The sequence below is a fragment of the Halyomorpha halys genome, unplaced genomic scaffold (assembly GCF_000696795.3).
Source record: "Halyomorpha halys isolate HHAL.00 unplaced genomic scaffold, Hhal_1.1 Scaffold1017.1, whole genome shotgun sequence".
NCBI classification, from domain to species: Eukaryota; Metazoa; Arthropoda; class Insecta; order Hemiptera; family Pentatomidae; genus Halyomorpha; species Halyomorpha halys.
The window spans coordinates 81,609-101,548 of NW_027107632.1; the positions used below are offsets into that span (position 1 = coordinate 81,609).

At 29.3% G+C, this 19,940-nt stretch overlaps 1 long non-coding RNA gene across 1 annotated transcript; it reads left to right on the forward strand.

Annotated features, from left to right (window-relative positions):
* Positions 1 to 17,405: 17,405 nt before the first annotated feature.
* On the forward strand, positions 17,406 to 19,400 carry LOC136795437 (uncharacterized). Its single transcript, XR_010843044.1, has 3 exons — positions 17,406 to 17,486; positions 19,125 to 19,168; positions 19,260 to 19,400. It is a non-coding gene; the product is annotated as an uncharacterized lncRNA (long non-coding RNA).
* The last annotated feature ends 540 nt before the right edge of the window (positions 19,401 to 19,940 follow it).

Here is a 19,940-nt window from a genome sequence, read left to right on the forward strand (position 1 = left end):
CTAAGAACGTAAAAACAAGATAACAACCCATGGATAAAAGGACATATATAATGATTAGAAAAAAAGAAAATATCTAACATTATGGATACATAAATAGTGTTAACAGACATGAATAATTCAAGTGTTATAAGAAAATAAAGACCATGAGAAGAGTAATATTAAAATTAAGTAAGAGGAAAAAACAATTAATAAAATACATATGAAAATTCTCCACATATATATTATCCACAGTCAACTATCTTATTCTCGTCATTATAAATTATTTTATAATTAAAAAAATAGATGGTCACTGCATTATTACTTATCAACTTATCTGAGGTGAATATTTTAAAAACACAGCTAACCAGATATGATAAAGTTACTACATCCACATTAAACTACACCGGGAATTTTGCTACAACAATTTATTGTGCTTTGGGTGCAATATCTAAAATTTCCCAACAATTTTCCCACTTACCAGAGATGTGAAGAGTATTCCCAGAAATTATTCCTTTCTTTATTAAACATTTCTTTATTTACTTAATCTCTCTGAATAGTATTTGTAAGCAATCTTGAATACAATAACCTCTTTGAATGTTCCACCACAATTTTTGCAGTATAAAGTAGATTCTTAAATTTCCCGTTTCAGATTTTTTGAAATTATTAAGGCATAACATCTCCTTCCCGCTCCTAATAATATCTCTGAACAACAAAGTATTCCAAAAAAAAAAGATTTGTATTCATTTTGGGGAAATAAGGTGCTGTTTTCATTCATACTGAGTTTGGTTCTGTTTTTATACATTTTGTACGATAAAATCTTCATTAGATATGTCCACTCACTTCTGGATACCAATCTTCAATTGCAAACCCACTGCAGAGGATAAATTAACTATTTAAATTATCCAATTTGAATTTTCTAAGTGGAAAAATGCAGTAGCTGGTATCCACACATAAACATAAAAAATATTATAAGTGATATTCTCGAATTTGCATCTATAGTGTCTGGTCTTCCTATTATTGATATCAAATTTCTGCATTAGAAACTGTTCAGTACAGATTTCAAAATTTGTTAGCTGGAAATTAAATTGCACTTTCAAAGTTGTTTATCTGGTTTTGTTGAAACAATTAAATTTGGAATCTCTTGAAACTTACTGAGCAAAAAGTGAACTCGTATTCCTACAGAAATTGTTAAACTGTAAAATTAATTCCGTGGAACTTATATAACTGGAACTTTTAGTATCCCTGTTCATAATGTAAGACATTCAAAGGTATCTCATGCTCCTTTTGCTCAGAATAATTATACCTATTGTTCTCTGATATTATTAAATGTTATTACTAATAAGTTTATTTTTATATTCCATTTATGTTTCTTAAATTATTGAGCTTTTTTTTTTTTTTTAATGTATGTTTTAAATTACTTTCATAATGTTTTGTGTTAGAGGTTTTGCTTGAGTTTTAAATTATTTTTATGAATTTTTAAAGTATTTTTATGCTTTAAAGTTCTTTTATCTCTTAAATTAATTTGGTTATTTTAATTTATGCATGAGTTAATTTTGTTTTACATTAAGTTACTTTTTATATAATTATTATTTTTATTCATTATTTGTTGTATTCAGTGTGTACTTATAATATTAAATACGTAACTGCATTTATAATAAGTAAACCAATGGCTAGGACTAAATATACTATACATACTATATACATTTTAAAACGTTAAAACTATTATAATTAATTATTTATATATCATTTGAATCCTTCTTTTTGACTGGTTTGATAATCAATTGTAATAAAAAATATTCGTTTAGTAATAATTAATTATTTTCAATAGTTTTTAATTTAAACAGAAATTTCCCTTATTACTCTGATGTGCGAGTCTCAAATCAAGTTAAACAATTATTTCTAGTGTCCACTATAATACCCTCTGATCAATGCTTAATAGGTTTTGCTCAGCATTAACGTTATACTCCCTGGGGACTATTTCATAATGAAAGCCAATTGTATTAGTCCATAAATACAAGTATACAAACTGTAAAGCACTAATACATTTTGTTTCATGATGAGGGCGACTATTAGCAATTTTACTTGAGTGTAAAAGTAAAACATTATCTGGCAGAATGGTTTAAGTCAGTAAAATTGTACCAAATACAAACTACAAGATTAATAGTATTAGTTTGTACTTTATTATGAAACAGGGTCCAGGAGGTCATTGCTGGCAGGCTCTTTTATTTAATTTTGTTACGTTTAGGGAATATATTGCTTTAATAAAATAACTACACTTTATGACTTAGATTTTCATTTTATTACAAAAAATATTGTTTTACAGTTATTATTACAATATTAACAAAATGGATTTTTGATTTATGATGACTTTATACATTAATTTGTACTTATATAACATGATATACAGTCAAGTGGCACCTCGATGCGCTATGTACAGTAGTTATGATACACACCAGTCTCATTGGAATTTCTTTCATTTATACTGATTTGGTAGTTCTCTTCTGAAAAAAAAATTTTTTTTTAGTTAAATTAAGTTGGTACTTAGTCACAGAATTTATATAAAATTTAAATAATTTATTAATAATATTAGAATTCATAAATCAACTGTGAATCACTGAAGTGCCGTTTTTTTAAGTTTTTTTTTTTTCTTACCGTTAAAAACTTCTTAAATCAATTGTAAATGTTTTTTTTACTGGTATCTATTTTTTTCAGTATCACTTATAATTAGTCTACATCATAGAAATAATAATATTATTAAAAACATTAATGCATTCATGACATGGTATTAAAACATTCTTTTTATGATTTCCACTTATTTATAAGAATATATATCTCTTGTATGACCCATGGTATTAATATTATTTAGGTTTCTTACTTTTTAAATGATAACTTTGCTGCAAGAATTATGTTACATAAAGGTTACTTTGTAATAACACAAACAATATGGCAGGATGCTTCTGATTTTTTTCTCTTTCTTTCCATATTGGTAATATATTGTCCATAATATTCCAGAGTGTTTAGTTATAGTATCTTTTTTATCTCTCAAAGCATATCACAGTAAATGATTTATTACATTTTTAGTTGGTAATTAAATTTATAAGTATATACTTACTAATCCCATCCTCCATATCCACCACCATATCCATGATGATCATGATCGTCATGTTCTTCATAGGTGGTGTGGGTATGAGTCTTCACATAAACAGGCACTTTGTGGTATTTGTGAATGGTATGGATGTAATAGGGTACATGGATTATGTAATGAGTGCTGAAAAATAATAGAAATTTTTTTTAATATTAACACTAATAAAAATTATATGAAAGAATAATTAACAATAATTTAAGACCACTCTCTGATTATATTAAAGTATATTTAATAACCCATTCATTTGCCACAACAATGTCATATTAATTAATATCACAGGGACAATGGCAATGATTCCACCTTTTAACAAGTAGAGCATTGTTTCTCAACTTTCAAGGCAAATCTTACTTTTTTTTTTTTACAGTTGCGTAGAAATTAATACAGTGTTTGAAATTTCAAATTAAACTCCTGAAAAATTGTGAATATAAATTGTGATGTTGCAGCAAATGAATGAATTGATAATTTGTATGTATTTTTATAGTAATCAATCCCCTATCACTGGTACTGGTAATGGTAAGAGGAAATAGTCCGGCAGGTAAGGAAATGTCAAGATTCATTTTTCAGGACAACCAAGACATAAATATCCAATACCACAGGTAAGAATTGAACTCACACTGTTTCTAATTAGGCACTCTTGGACCCTTGCATTTCTTTTTTTCGTTCTTTTTTTTCCCCATTTTTGGCTGTCATGGCTTTTGTCCCTCATGGCAAAATGGAAAATATTTAATTTTGATATATTGTTTTAAAATGAGTAAAGACTTTAATATAAAAAAGGAAATATTAACAATATCATTTTTTTTTTCTTCAACTTCACCAATGATAATCCTATAGAACAACGTTATTATCAATTTATTTAATATTTTTAGATTAATTTAATTGATTGTTTCCACTATCAGTCCCAATGGAAGAGAGAATATGTATTAAACAACAATTAACAAGTTAAGAAATATTACATATTATAATAGATTAATTAAAAATCATTATCTACAACCTTTCTTCTTTCAAACTCATACCCTAACTGTCCTACCAAATTGTGGGCTTCTTTGTCTTCTGTATTGTAATTTTAAAATTGTCAGTTGTGATTTCATTATTATAAGATTGGTAGGTGTCAATTCCTTTAAAATCTGAATAAAATTATCAGGATTACTGATTATTTCTTAGTATATCTCATTGTCCTGTAATACTTATGATGAGCTCTCTGAAATAACTAAAACAAACTGTTTAAAATTATAACAAAGGAATATTATTAGATATATTTTCTGTTTGTTATTATGAGATTCAAAACCCAAATTCAAATTAGCAATAGGATCCACTTTCTACAGTGAATCATAAATAGACTTTTTCTCTTATAATTTATTTTAAAAATGTTAATATGTCAAATCCTACAACTAAAATTTATTAACAGTTTAAAAGTGAAACGATCATTATAATAATATTCATTCATTTGGTATAATATCAATGCCAACTTACTGTTTTCCACCACCACCACCACCACCTGGAGTTGGAGCTGCAGATGCCATCACAACAAGAGCCAAAGCCAAGACAACCTGAAACAATCATTAAACTTAATAATATTTATAAATCAATATCAATGACCAATTATTTTTAAAACGTTCACTATACTTAATAAGAACCTAACTGTTCAATAGCCGAGTGAATTATAACTAACACATTATTTGTTTCTTTTTTTGTTTTTTTCATGAAGTTCTATAATCTTATTAGATTTGGTGAAAAAAATCTAATTGATTTTAAGCCTATTTTGTGATTGATTTACACAGCTTGTACAGGGCATCTCATTGTATATGTTCGCCAACTCCTACAATTTTTTTGAATTTAGATTTGATTTTCGCTTATCATCAACAGTTTTAATGTGGCCTATCTCTTGAGGGTTTAGTTAATTTTGTATTGAATGAAGAAATAATTGTTTGCAGATTTGGATGTTTAATCAGGTTTTAAGACGAATTCGTATCCGGTACTTAATTGATTCAACACGTCTTGAAGGTGAACATCACCAAAAACCAACACAATTTTTTATGGGTTGACGAATTGCACGTAAACGTTGTGAGACATAGGAAATAAGGTTTGCAAGTAAATCATAAAAAACAGTAAATAAAAATTGGCAATTTACCCCTTCAAGACATATCAAAAAAGTGCCTAGTATGAATAGGTCTTAAAATTATTATTTGATAGTTATTTAATGTTAGTAGCAGACATAGTCCTGCATTTAAATAGGAAAAATAAAAGACTATTAGTTTTTAAAATGATCCACACGACCTTAATATTTTAATCAAATGTTAGGCATATAATGAAACATACGTATAGCTAATGATTCAAACAAATTAATAAAAAAAAATTGACTCGTGTAGCCTAAAACAGTAGGTTTTTTCTTTTCGAAAATTCCCCAAAAAGTGGAAAATCTTAAAACTAAAAATACGATTTCGCAGCCATGGCTACTGGTATAACACTAATAGTCCTCAAAGCTCGTTTCCATGAACTTGGATTTTTCGTTTTCTTTTTTTTTTTATAGATTATTTCAGTGTTTAGTGCTTTAGTTTAAAATTGGAATATAAACTTACTGTAGGATTTCACCCAAAAACCATTTTACAGACTAAAAAGTAAAATATGACAAATATACTCTTCTTAAAATTGTTTGATCAGCCTTTTTACATTACACCAACGATATGTAAGGAACTTATCAGTCTGAGCGATATTATAAGCGTCTGAAACGATCTTCTGATATAAAAAGGTGATCTTTTGATGTGGGGGGGGGGGGTAACACCCAATGTTGGATCATAAAAATTCAGAATTGTGATGTGGGATACTCCTTTATCTTTTCATTGAATTAGTTCCCTGGATCAGTTTTATTAAATGGACTTCACAGCGATCATGGACGAACATTCTTATAAAAATACGTAACTGGTGACCCAGAGAACTAAAAAGGAAAGGGAATTCATTTTAAAATCACGTAATATGTGACCCAGACAACTAAGGCAATGGAAAGTGGCGCTCCTTCGTAGGCAATACCGCATTACTGTACGGAACAGCCCCTTAATTAACAATCCTAAAAGTGAAATTTTGACTAATTTATGAAAGTGTTTTATGAGAATCGATATTCGTTTATGTAAATAAAATCGTTCAATGACACTTTAAACTTAGTGTGATTAAAATTTGAGGTAAACATCATTGTGTTCTTAAACTTATTATGATGTATCTTCATTTCGCTTAGGGGCCGTTGTAACTAGCTAGGAAGTCTGTAAGGATATTCGAACTAAAACAAATCTTTAATTCGATTTGAGATCATCTTTTTACTTTCACTTACCTATGATCTACGGTGTATATATCGATCGTGCAATATTTCGAGTTAGAATTTTTGACAGAAATACACTTTTCAGAGTCCAAATAACCAAGTACCGCGATGCCGAATAATCACAACAAAACGGATACGGAAATTACATATTAGAGCACGTGCATGCATGAGTTTTTAAGACTTTTTCGTTAAAATCGACTAAAAGAAATTACCACTTTCGAGAACTCTTTTATTTTAGGATTTTCTCTGGAACTGCTTGAATGATTTGAATAAACTTGGTGAATCAATTGATAAATAGTATAACAGGGATTGAATGATGAATTTTTAAAAAAATCTTCTTTTATTATTTTATAATATTAATACATAATATTAAAGAATTTGATAAATAATTAAGGAAGTAAAACCCCAAACCACGAATTTTTAAAGTGAGTGAAAGTTATTTAGTATAAATTCTACGGATTGGTAGTTAAACAAATTATCATAACTCTAGGAAAATCTTACGGTCAAGCCGTTTTCAACTATCTGTATGTTATAATCCAAATAAATTTAAGTGAACTTTTCACATTATTTTATGATATCTAATCCTACATTTATAGGTAAGTCTATTTATAAGTATTCATATTCCTTTCAACAGGTGCAACATTATACTAACTTATATGTAACATGAACTTCCAGGTTGATCTTTATTTACATGGCGACAGTGAGACACCGCTCTCTCTAGATTTAGGAAGAAAGTAATCGATTCCCTGCCGCTACATTACATACGATCTTTCACTGCTAACATTTCTGAACTTTCTTGAGGTTACTCAATTCCCATAATAAGAAAAAAGAAAAGAGATCGCAATCGTATTTTCTACATCTGAACCTTTAGGCTTAGATCATTTCCGCTCGTTCTTACTTTTGTTTGTTTGTCCTGCGGTTTTGGAGTGAGGTTTATCTCTTCATTAGATTGAAATGGTCGAAAATAATTAACAGTAATAAAAAATCAATCCCTTAAATAAATAAAGCAAAACAAGGGCAACCTCTAATCAGTTTTTACATTTTTTTATTTGGTCAATTTATAATCAAAATAAAAAAAACAAATTTTATGCTGAAGTATATGAATTAAAATGTATATGAATTATGAAATTGTAAAGTAAATACTTCTCAACTGAATAATATTGGTCATGTTTGAAGGTGAAAAGCTTGTTGACGGTTCGTGAGTGATCAGATGGTATTCATTATGATCAAGAATATGAGTGTTCAAACGCATTACGATCTTTTAAATTTCAAGTTTGCATTTTCATACCTCCCAAACTAATATTTTATTAAGGAATATTTAAATAACAAATAAGAACGAATTACAGATCTCTATATTGACTTTTGATATCTATTGTCAAATGAAAGTCATTGAAATATAGAAATAATTATTTTTAAAAAAAATCATATTAGTGCTGTTGAACTTTTTTAGTCCCTATTTTTTTTTCTCTCTCGGAAGTGTTAAAAAAATGAGTAGACAAATATGTATAAAACCAGGAATGCATACTAGATAAAACCAAGTTCATCGTTTGTAATGTAAATTTAACTTGTAAAGAGATTAATACCAAAAATAGGAGAGGCAACAAATATTTAATATAAGTAAATATTAGATTTTAGTCAGTATGCAATTGTTCAATGTCAATTGCATCAACGGTGCAATTGCACTTAAAAACCTCAAACCGCAATTGTATCGATTCAGCGATCAGCGAACAAACGATTAATACAACAAAAAAATAGTTTATTCGAAACATTTTTTTTAAATATTGCATTCTCGAAAGCTTATACAAGCTTATAAGTTTTATACAATTTGTTTGCAGTAAATTCATAGGAAGGATGTTATGATTAATAATTAAATTACGTATTTAGTTTTATTCTGTAGCACTCTTCGGATGGCTCTGGAACGCAGTACATAATTATTTTTTCAAATTAAATATGATTTTGAGCAATAATTTACTGAAAATAAGAGGAATTATGATTAAATAAAATTTTTATTTTTAAATATTGTATTGTAGAAAGGTATTTCCGATTAACTTATATTCCCACATCAATAATTAGTTAAATATAATTTTGAATAACAAAAAGTTCAATTCTATTTTTAAAATAAACGTTTTAGTTATCTCGAAATAATCAACTTGAACAATTGCTAAATGTTTAATTTTATGAACATTACGCATTAAAGACAAATTTAGTTTTATTCGTCCCTCCCTTCCTCTTTAGAGGTATTCCATTCCTCCCAAATCCCCTGGGAGGACGCCCGCACTAACAAGAAGGGGCTTACAGCATCGATCCTACGGGGCTCAGCAACTGTCTAACATAATTAAACTCCAAATTACAATCATTTATATTTTAAGAACAAATAATGGCCTTAAAATAGCCGAAAAGTCATCTCAATAAGGAAATTAAACAATTTGAATGTTAGGGGTTCAACTGTTGTTACTAAAAGAAATCTGATCAATCCGATTAAATAAACTCAAGGTATGTTTGATATTAGAATAGAACGTTAGTTGATTGGTTGTATAATAAGTTAAATGTGAGGAAAATAAACTAATAAAAAACAGTTATTAGATATGAGCTGTTTAGTTCTACCTGCAATAAAGTGTATTAGGCCTACATCACTATCGACCAACATTTTCTTAAGGGTGATGATTTCAATATAATGTAATTCAAATTAGCAATAAAACAGTCATCAATATTACCGCAATATTTATCACTTTGTCTCATAAGGTTGTTTGAAGAATTGAAGCATTTATTATTTGAAGCGAGTATACCTTTTGATGTTTACCTTTGACATGTTTACCTTTTGAAATAGCTAACGTAAAATTATTTAATCTCTAAATTACTCTGACCATACTCTTCTTACAGCAAATCTATCTGAGAAACTCACTTAAAGAGCCTAATTCTGTCTAAAAAAAATCTAATCAGCAGAAATTAGCAATTAAAGAAAAAAAAATTATGCAATTATTTGTGAAACAAAATAAATGAAATCAATATTTTATATTTACAATCACTCGTTTCCGCGAAAAATTATTATATAGAATGTTAATTGCTAATTACTTTAATTATAGGCTAAATATACCCAGAGTTTTGATTTGAAAATTAGCTAATTTTTTTAAATACAATAATATGATAGTATTTAATGGATAATAAATACCCCATTTTTATCTTTATATTATAAATCTGCACTTATCTGATTATGAATTTAAAAATGTAATGTATTTGAATTTAATGGTATTATATGTTTTTTAAATCGGCTGCTGAAAATCAACGTCTTACTAAACGTTTTTAATTGTGGAATTTATATTGTGTGATTATTGTAACTATAAAATGAAGAATTTTAAAAATAAATATCAAGTTCACCATCCCCTAGGGATGTTCGATCACTAATATGTTACTGGTTTTGTGAGAACACATATCATGTCTATTCTTAGCCTCCGTAATCTAGGAGTTAGTTTTATATTTCAAATCGCTACTTAATTTTTGTAACAGCTTCTTAAGTTCTAAATTATCTAGAGTAAATACCATTCCAAATCAAACCTATTTGGGTAGAGAAAAAATCCCTCAGAGTTAACAGGAATAGAACCTGCATTTTTATGTATACCTATTAATTATTGTTTATCACCTGGAGGATTTTACACTTAATTCCTTTCCACTAATGAGTTTATTCTGTAAAATACTTACGGCTATCCTGAGAGAGGCCATGATGCTTGCAAGAACTGTGCTGGAGTTCTACCTATGCCGAAGAAGCTGGAAGGGTGGTATATATAGATAGATAGTAGCGACCACCCCACCACGCTTACATAACCACCCCTGCGTGCCGTAACCCCCGCCTCGTCCAGGGCCTCCTGAGGCCTCCGGTTCTGTCCCTCAGGGTCAAAGGGTGCTTACTAGTCCCTTAAGGGATTTCTATTTAGGTATAATTAATTAATAATATTATTTTATAGATAACTGCAATATAAATAAATAAATTAAATCTACCTTATATATAATTTTCAAATATACCTTATTGCAATGTAATCCTGGATGTCTATTGACATGTCTTCTGTACAATGAAGGTCATTTAATGTTCATATGATCCTGGCCCACCTGCTTTCTAATATTCCTCCTTATTGTAGTGATAAAGATTCCTATGTTTGGCATAGGAATCTTGTATAAGTTTAATATCTGTAAATATCAACATTTTCATAATTATATTTTATTTGTTTATTCTTTAACTCAAATTATTTTTTTAATATAAGCCAATTATTAATTCTACAAATATTATTTGTATTAATAATTGAGCTATATTATCAATAATTGTTCAATGGTTATAGCTTTGTAAATAGTTAGGTATGTCTTTTGCACGAGACTATCCACTGCCATTATCAACGGCCGATTTAGTAATAAAGATAAAAATAATAATTATTGTTATATAAGTACTCTTATTCAAAGAATTATTGATATTATACTTTATTCATTCACAATACGTACTTTTGTGAATTATACGATTGAAAAATCATTATCATTACGATTTAATTGGGCAATCAATAAGGACAACTATTAGTGATTGAGAAGAACACTAGTTGAAATTAATTAATTAGTCAATAGTACTTTTTACAGCGGACTAATGCGTTTTGATAAAAGATGAATTGATTATCATGAGAACTTGTTCTAAAATTATTTAGTAAAAGCCTGATGGAATACAATCAATTGATTTCTATAAAATTTTTTCTGTAGTTCATTCAAGATTCATTTAAAAAAATTTCATATTTACTGCATCTAAAATAAAGTCGATAAATCGATATGCATCCGATTGTATAAATTATATTGGGTATTCAACAGAGTAGTAAATGCCCCGTAAGATAATCTTGCTTTCAACGTCCAAATTAATTCTTAAATTTTATTTTTAATTATTGGATTAATAAAAGTAAAAGTTTCAATCATTAAAAGTAGTCCTGGGTAAATATTATATATTTTCTTGAATAAATACTTTTAAATGGTATTCGTTGTTCATAAAAATTAATGACTCAATCAAAATATAAAGTTTTTCAATAATAATTTTTCATTTTCTTTCCTTACTACACTAAATTGAGAATACCAAAGTAAAGCTTATTAGATGAAAATATTTTAGTAAAATTTAATTAATCGAATATATTGTTGTAGGGAGATATTTTACTTCTACTATTTTGATACCTTTATTGACCGCCACGCGGACTATCATGCTACAATCTACTTTATACGGTCAACTTTCTTCCAATACAAATATATAGTTTTTTGAATCCGTTATAGTGTATAAAGATTTATTAAAATTTGCTAGTATTAGTGAGTAACTAATTTTGGTCCATGCTTTAAGTCATTTAATAAAAAAAAAAAAAGAGGGAAAGAAAATAGATTACAAGGAAGTCTAAGGCTCTTCCAATTCTTCGTTCGATCAGGTTTATTTGAGTATAATATTCTTGATGTATGCATATGGTGGTGAAGACTGAAAATAGAGAAACACGAAATGAAAAAAATGAATTGTTTTACGAATGTTTCACATGATCATGGATTTACCAGAATATTTTTACCATTCATTTCATGTGGCTTTTTAGATGTACAATTCATTCCTTGTGTTGTGAAAAAGCTATGAAATGAGACTTCTTTTGGACTGTGGGGAATATAATGTTCTCCATTAATAAATAAGATTCGACACGAATTATCCATCTAATTACAATCACATTGCTATTAAATTGGATACTTAGCATAGTTAGCTGTTAAATCATGATATAACAAGTTAATATCCGGACTTAACGATACGCTATGTAGCCAATAGACCACATAATTCATACCCATTTAGTGTTAGTTGTCATTTCCTTAATTAAAATTAATGAAAAGAAATTGACATTCGAATAAAGAATGACAGTTAACTAAATTTACTTGAACTGTCACTGAAATTGTTACAAAAGTACTCAAAAGGATAATAAACGAATCGAAATACTATGCTTCTCAAAGATCGGATTATAATTTTATTAAAGCGATAATGTAAAGTCGGGAATGAAAACAAAAAATTGTGAATTTCTGTTTTTTTTTTATTTTTGTTTCTGTTTCAGGTACTTTAAGTTCAAAATATATTCTAGGAATTAGAGAAACCTTTGTTTTTAAATTGATTTTTTTTTTTGCATCTAATAGTTTACAATTAAAATCATGTTCCTTTTTTTAAAAAATAAAAATATAATTTATATCTTTATATATTTCCTTATAATACTTCCATAAAAATAAATAATAGTAAAGAATAAATTAATATTATTTCAATTAAAATGATGAACAATGATGCCAACAGCTGTCCTAATAATTATTCAAATCCGTTCTTATTTGGTACGAATTGTAATGAAATTGCTTTTTATTTATGTGAAATTTAAATTATAATAAATAAAATATAAATATTTACATTTAAAAAAGATAGAAATATATGTATTAATTGACAAAACATTAACTTCTGTTTCACTTTTCTTTCCATCTTTCTCCGTTCTTTCTTGCTTAGGCCTTCCCTTTTGGGACTAATAGTCAGCACTTCCCGGGGTGATCAGTCCTATTGAGAAGGAAGCTCTTTCCACTTCTCCTTCGAGACACCCCTGTCCCCTAGCAGCTCTCCACCAGAGGGGTCCTGCCATCCTCTTGAACACATCGCTCCATCTTATCTTTTGACGTCCTCTTCTTCTTTGAAGGTCGTATGGAGTCCATTCTGTGGCAATATTTGACCATCTGTCATCTTCGCACCAAAGGACATACCCTGCCCATTTCCATTTTCTCAATCTTGTCATCTTCAGTGTGTCAGTGGGTCCTGTTTCTTTCTGGATCCAAGCATTTTTTATTCGATCTCTTTTCCTCACATTCACAATACTTCTTCCACTATTATTTTGCCACACCTGCATTTTCCTCTCCTGAGCTATAGTCAGTGACCACTGGATTAACCTTTTAAGGTCAATAATTATTTTTCGTTTCATGACATGCCTGAGGGACCAAAACTTATTCCAGCCGAGTGCCAATCTCCTCTGAACCTCCTTTGCTCCTCTTTCCGTGAATGATATTAACTGACCCAAATAGTTATACTTCTCAGCTTATGCTAAAATGTGGTTGTTAATTTTACATTCCTCTTTTACACCACTTGTCATAAGTTTCGTCTTCTGGTAGTTTGGATAAAGATAAAATTTCATCACATAATGTTAGAAGCGGCTTCATCATTTCCCTCAGTGTTTCATGTCTTTTGCAAAGAGTAGCATATCGTCTGCAAAACGTAGGTTGCTCAGCCTTTTTCCATTTATGTTAATGCCTACATTAAAAAAAAATAATAATCATATAATAAAAGAATATTACATACAATTTTATGAAATTTAATTTTAATAGAGTACAATGGAGTTACTTGGCCATTTTATAATGAAATGATTTTTTGTTTGAGGATACATTAAAAAGAACAGGCCAAATATTAATTTTATTTTTAATATAATACAGTTAATATTTTTAATAATAATATAGTTAATATTATTTTTAATTATTGTCATAATACAGTTAATAATATTTTTAATTTAAATTGTTATTTTTAATAATAATGTAGTTTATATTATTTTTCCCAGCTCCAACAAGCAGACATTTTTGTCTTATAAAACATGCAGTTTTATTCGTTTTAGGGGGTTTGCATTAACTTAAATTACAAAGAACAGGCCAAATAATAATATTCAGTTAATATTAAATATTATGTTCAATACAAGTTTGATGATAACAGTCTAATGGAAGGGAATCAAACCATTGTTTTTAATGGGTGAAATCGTTAATTTTAGAAAGTTTGTAAGTCGGTGGATTTTTGATGCTCCTAAAACAAAATTAACCGGTAGGAGCCAGCTCCAAAGTGAACTTCATACCAAGTTAACTTCCTGTTTGCTCATTCCACTTTTCTCTGTCCACTTTAAATAACATCTCCCCAGCCTGTTAACTTGAAATAATATAAAATATCACATTGATATATGTACATTTACATATTGTACATGAACATATTAAAATGAAACTAAGTACTTGACTGCCGATTTCAATATTCGTAAAATGCACACTCTTTTCAAAGACAAGTGCCACAACTCTCATTTTTCTGAGTTTCATTATGCCAAATATTGCAAGCTGAATATTTCATTCCTATTCGTTACTCCTCGAAGGATACTCAATTTGTAAAGAACTTAAATCCAAATAAAGAAGAACTGACTATTCTTAAAAAACTATCGGAAAATTTTTTAAAAAAATATATTAGTGAAAGAGTTATCCAAAAGAAACGAAAAATATAGCAGGAATATTTGTGTATTTAATGAAAACCTTCCTCTTACGTACATGGGGTGTTCTCCCGGTAGTAGAACTTTGAGTAAGATAATATTATATTTTTTGAAATTAGAATTTTATGAACACCATGTATTGAGACTTTATAAAGTTTTATCAAAATTATTTTATAGAGTAATATTTTGTATTGTCGAGTTAATTTTTTAAAGTAATGAAGTTCAAAATTTTGAATTCTCATAAAAAATAGAACGAAAATGTATTTATAATTTTATCAAACTTTGTATTTTTTGCAATTATCAAGAATTCGGAATGTAGTGTTGAGAGTTCTTTTTTTTATAATATTATATTATGAATATTATTTATGGCGCTTATATTCAGTCTAAAGTGAAGTATTTAATTTTTTTTTCTGAGTAATGGGCACGTTTTGAATATCCGAGTTGTTAGTAACGGAATTTATAATTTCACATCAAAATCCTATGAATTCAAATGGATAAGATTGTATAGAACATTATTATTATTTTTTTATTTGTTAAAGTTATATTTATTACCTTGGACATAGATCCAAAATGTTGGTTACTGGTCAAAATGAACCTTGCAGCCTATGTCCCTGCTATACGAAGAGGAAAGAAACCGAGGATTTTTCTAGCTTATAATCAATTAAAATATGTCCTCAATGCCATTCTGCTTATGCTTTTTAATTTTGTTGGCTTAAAACGTCTTCATTTTTGTTTTTAATATTCAATCATACAACTTCCAAGCAGAACTTCAATTTTAATTTTAATTTATAAATGGAAATATTACTTACTCCTCTTTCTGAAGTTCTGATAATGTAGAAACTAATGCTACTTGACCCATACGAAGTTCATATCCTTCTTCTAACGTATCTACACCATCAAAGCTTACGCAAGAGAAAGATGTGCTCCGATGTATCTTGAGTTTGGCACTTCCGATAGAATGAAGATTCGTTGTGCTATCCGGAAAGATTCTCCTATATCTGATTTACTCACACGTATAAGTCTTTTGTAGTATAGAACATCATGACTGACAGGTAAGCCTATGATGGTTGCATCACTAACATTTATATTGTCAGTATTCAATAATATCTGAGATCATCTGCAGCATTCTGATTTGAAGGAACTGGGAAGTTACAAATCTGGCAAGCAGTCAGAAATTCTACATTATTTATTTTTGTTTTAATTTATTATTTTCATTCATACCGCTACTTAGTACGGAAAGTTTGGTAAGCGGTTCAAATGTTCGATGGAACTGTGCCTTTCAGAGAAGAAAAGACACATTTTATCCATTTTTCAGTCTGTATTTGTATTTTATGGTTATCTCTAGAACTACGATCATTTTTTATTTAGTAGGGTTTCGGCCCCCTATTTTTTTTTTTGCCCCGAATCGGAGGCTGTGTGCAATAGCGCTACTATTTTATTGCTAAAGGAGCCTAAAGATTGTAATTAAACTTGCCTAAAGTCTACTTAAAACCTTTTAATATTTCATATATGGCACAGTTCCGATAATAAAAAAAGATAAAAAGCTGTAATAAGAAGTAATTTTATTGCGTGCATAACTCAAAAAGCGTAATCTATGGACGATTGTATGTAATAAAACCTGAAGTTAATTAAATTCTCAACTAAACCAAGAATTAATATTCTGAATCGGACCAGAATTAGCAAAGATACGGAATTAGCAAAATACGGCGTATTGTTTCCGTTTTTCTTAAAGTATTTTTTCGTATTTTTAAAAATAATTTTTTATGATGTGTGTCTGATATTTCCAAATGTTTGAAAGTTAATTCAATTTTCCACTTTGAGCAAAAACTACCAGTATCCAAATTTCAGGTCCCAAAAGGAAAATGAATCTGAAAAACAAACTGAAAGTTTATTTTTGATTAAGTGATATGGAAGCATCAGATACTTTTGTTTGTATTTTAGACGCTAATTGTTGGTGAAAAATTAGTCTGTTATACAAAATTATTCGGAATTACTTGCTTGATCATGTTATTAATCTCCTGTAATAAATAAGTGTACAACTAAAATGAACTATTTTATCAGAATAGCATTTAATAAATTCCCTAAACCCTAACCTTTTCTATAAGTTAATCTGTTACTTTGTGTCCATGGAGGTAAGATTCTTCCCCTACTAGGAAACTTAAGTAGAGTCTGAAGAAACCTCTGAACGATGACGACGACATATAAGATAAATCCTCTGAAGAAAAATCCATAAAATGAAATATAGTATGTAGATATAAACTCTTAGTACCTCATTTTAAGTGGGTTAATATCGTTTCTAAGATGGCTTTGGAAGATGACAGATCGTAATGTTTTTAGCATTTTAAATCCTTCCGCACATCTTAAAAACTAAACAAAATATTCATCGCTTGTGAAATATTCATGCTAATCTGTAATTAATTAATTCTCTTGAGAGGATTTTGAGAAGACGTATTTCATTTCTCAACGGAAGAGGTTGGTGTTGCTTTAATTTCTATAAGCTTGCATAATATATCCTTCATATTCCATTCTTGACTTCTTCCTAATTCAGTTCCTAGCAATTTCGTAACTAGTTTCCAACGAAATCTCTGAGCATAATTGAATGAGCTACTCATTAGCGAACAGTACAACCTCTTTGCGCAACTAATTAAAGGCGTTTGATTAATATCGATGATCGATCATTGTTCAGTGGCGATTCAAAAGATGTTGTTAACCCCCCCTTGTTGAGCGATGTGATTATTAATTTTAATGGCCCAGGTGATCTCCTGTAAACGTATGTATTTATCTAAACTACAACATTATTTTACTTAATTATGAATTAATTATAATGGATTTTTTTTTTACTAATAAACAATATTTTTTACATTAAAATACTGCTTTACTTTATTTTTATACATCTATCGGGAAAAAAAGTTTTTACTGTATATACAGATATAAGTTGAAAGCTTACAAACAGTAACTGACTGTACAGCGCTACTGGCCAAACTGGCTTGACGAAGTATTTTCCTTCATCTGATACTATTCCGTGTTGCATCACACTTCCTCACTCCCAATTGACGAACCTCGTTTCCCACCCCTTCGCCACTTCTGCTTGTTGCTCTTTCTCTTTACTACTTGCCTTCTACTCTCGCTTTCGCGGGACTCCCTGCCGATATCGTTTGGACATGCCGCGCATGTCTCAGCCAAAGCTGAAGAGTTGCTGAGAATAGGTTCAACCTCGGAACTGCTATGTATTCACCATCTGCCTGCTTCATAGTACCGCCATAAATTTGTGCTTTCTCTCAAAGTTTTTCATGCCTCTTATCAGCAGCTCGTGAAGCGAAAAAACGGATATTTACGTAGAAGTTCCTTTTGCCTGTCATTTTAAATTCTGTCGCTTATCCGATATCTAAAGTTCAAAAACGATTTAATATAGATGAAAGATGGGACGTTTCCCTACTCGATGTTACTGCCACAACTCGTGTTTTCAGGATATCGATACCCCTCCTATTCTTTCTGTGGCCAGTGCCATATGCTTAGTCTTTGAGACATTTATTCGAAGGCTCACTTTTACTCCTTTTCTAAGGATTATTGTTGCAGGTTTCTTTAAGTGCGTATGCGTTCCTGGCCACGACACTGTATTTTATATTAAATATATAAAACTTCCAAACTTGCCTAATCCTGTCCACCACCGTTCAGGCATTAATGGCTTCTCTGGCCCCTTCTTACAGGCAAAATTGAACAATGTAGGAGAGACTCCATCGTTTTGTTTTGCGTCAGTATTTTACAGTATAGTATTGTTACTAAAATTATTCAAATTACTTTTCGTGTCTTAGTTGGTGACTTTCTTTGTCCACCTCAAACAAAAACAGAAAATGATGAATTTTAATGACTTTGGGGATTCTAAAATGTTTAGGCAGCCCCGAAGTTTAAAACGTCATCTTAGCTAACACATTCATTTCCATTTCTTTCATATAAGCTGGCCATAAATGAAAAATAACAGGTTAGTAAGTTTTGAATTATCATTGTCACGGCTTGATGGATGATAAAATTAAAATAAATGTACTTGAATGTACTTTTTTTTTTAAATCCTTGAGTTTTAGTAATAATTTGACATTAATTCAATATTAGGTTATTATCGAAAGAATGTTTTAACATAGTTCTGGTTGTTCATAGCCACGTTCCCATGACATCTTTTGGTCACGATAATCGGTGCGAAAAAAATTTAAATTTCATTAGTAGATTTAGTTTAATAGTATTTAAGCACAGAGCTTATCTAGAAACATTTAATTTTATTTTTAGTCTTAGGAAACCGAGACCTGAAAATTCCTCTTTATTCCGGAATCACACTCTAATATTTGTATTGATATTATAATAGGTTGTATTATTTCTGTTACTACGTGAACAGTTACTATTCTCTTTGTGAACTTAGGTGTGGTGGATTCTCTTGAATCTAGACAGTCGAAGGAATTTGAAGTAAGTTGAATTTTAATAATAATTAATTTTATGTACTGCGATACCTCTTAGATGCTATAAAAATAAAATATACGTTTTAATACTTCTACAGACATCTTGTCACAACCATCGTTTTGAAGGATCCTATATCATCTTTTTTCTGACTTACTGAGCTATCCCAAGATATGTTTGGAATAAGGTATTCATTTTAATTTTTTTAAAATGGTATACACATTTTACGGTGTATAACGGGTGAAGGGTTCATTATAATGTTTTATAATGTAAGTAGTATTATGAATGGATTTCGAATTTCTTCCAGATTCATTTTCTGTATCTTATAGCATAAAATGTCTATTTGATTTTTTAAAAAATGGATAATCTTATGATAAGAAGTAATAGGTACTATACATTTTTAACTCTATATGGGTTGTGCATGTATTTGAATATATTTCTAGAAGTAACGTTTCCCTTTTATTTTTAAATTAGTTTATTGCCATGCTATAAAAGCGACATGGGTCAAGGACCGCTCCTGCATAAGGCAATGAACCTTGCCTTTGATTGTTCCGCTAAAACGCCTCTCCATGATTCTATGATACGAATTGGATGTACTAGAGTGTCTGTTCCATTTATTATCGAATCTATGAGAACTTACTGTTTGTCTGGGACAGTGCATGAACATATCTATCGACTCTTGTCGATATCATATCTTAATATGTTGCAAATATCGCACTACAAATTAATAAACATGATATAGAAACTGACAAACCAAACATTGTTTGAATCGTTCCAGGGT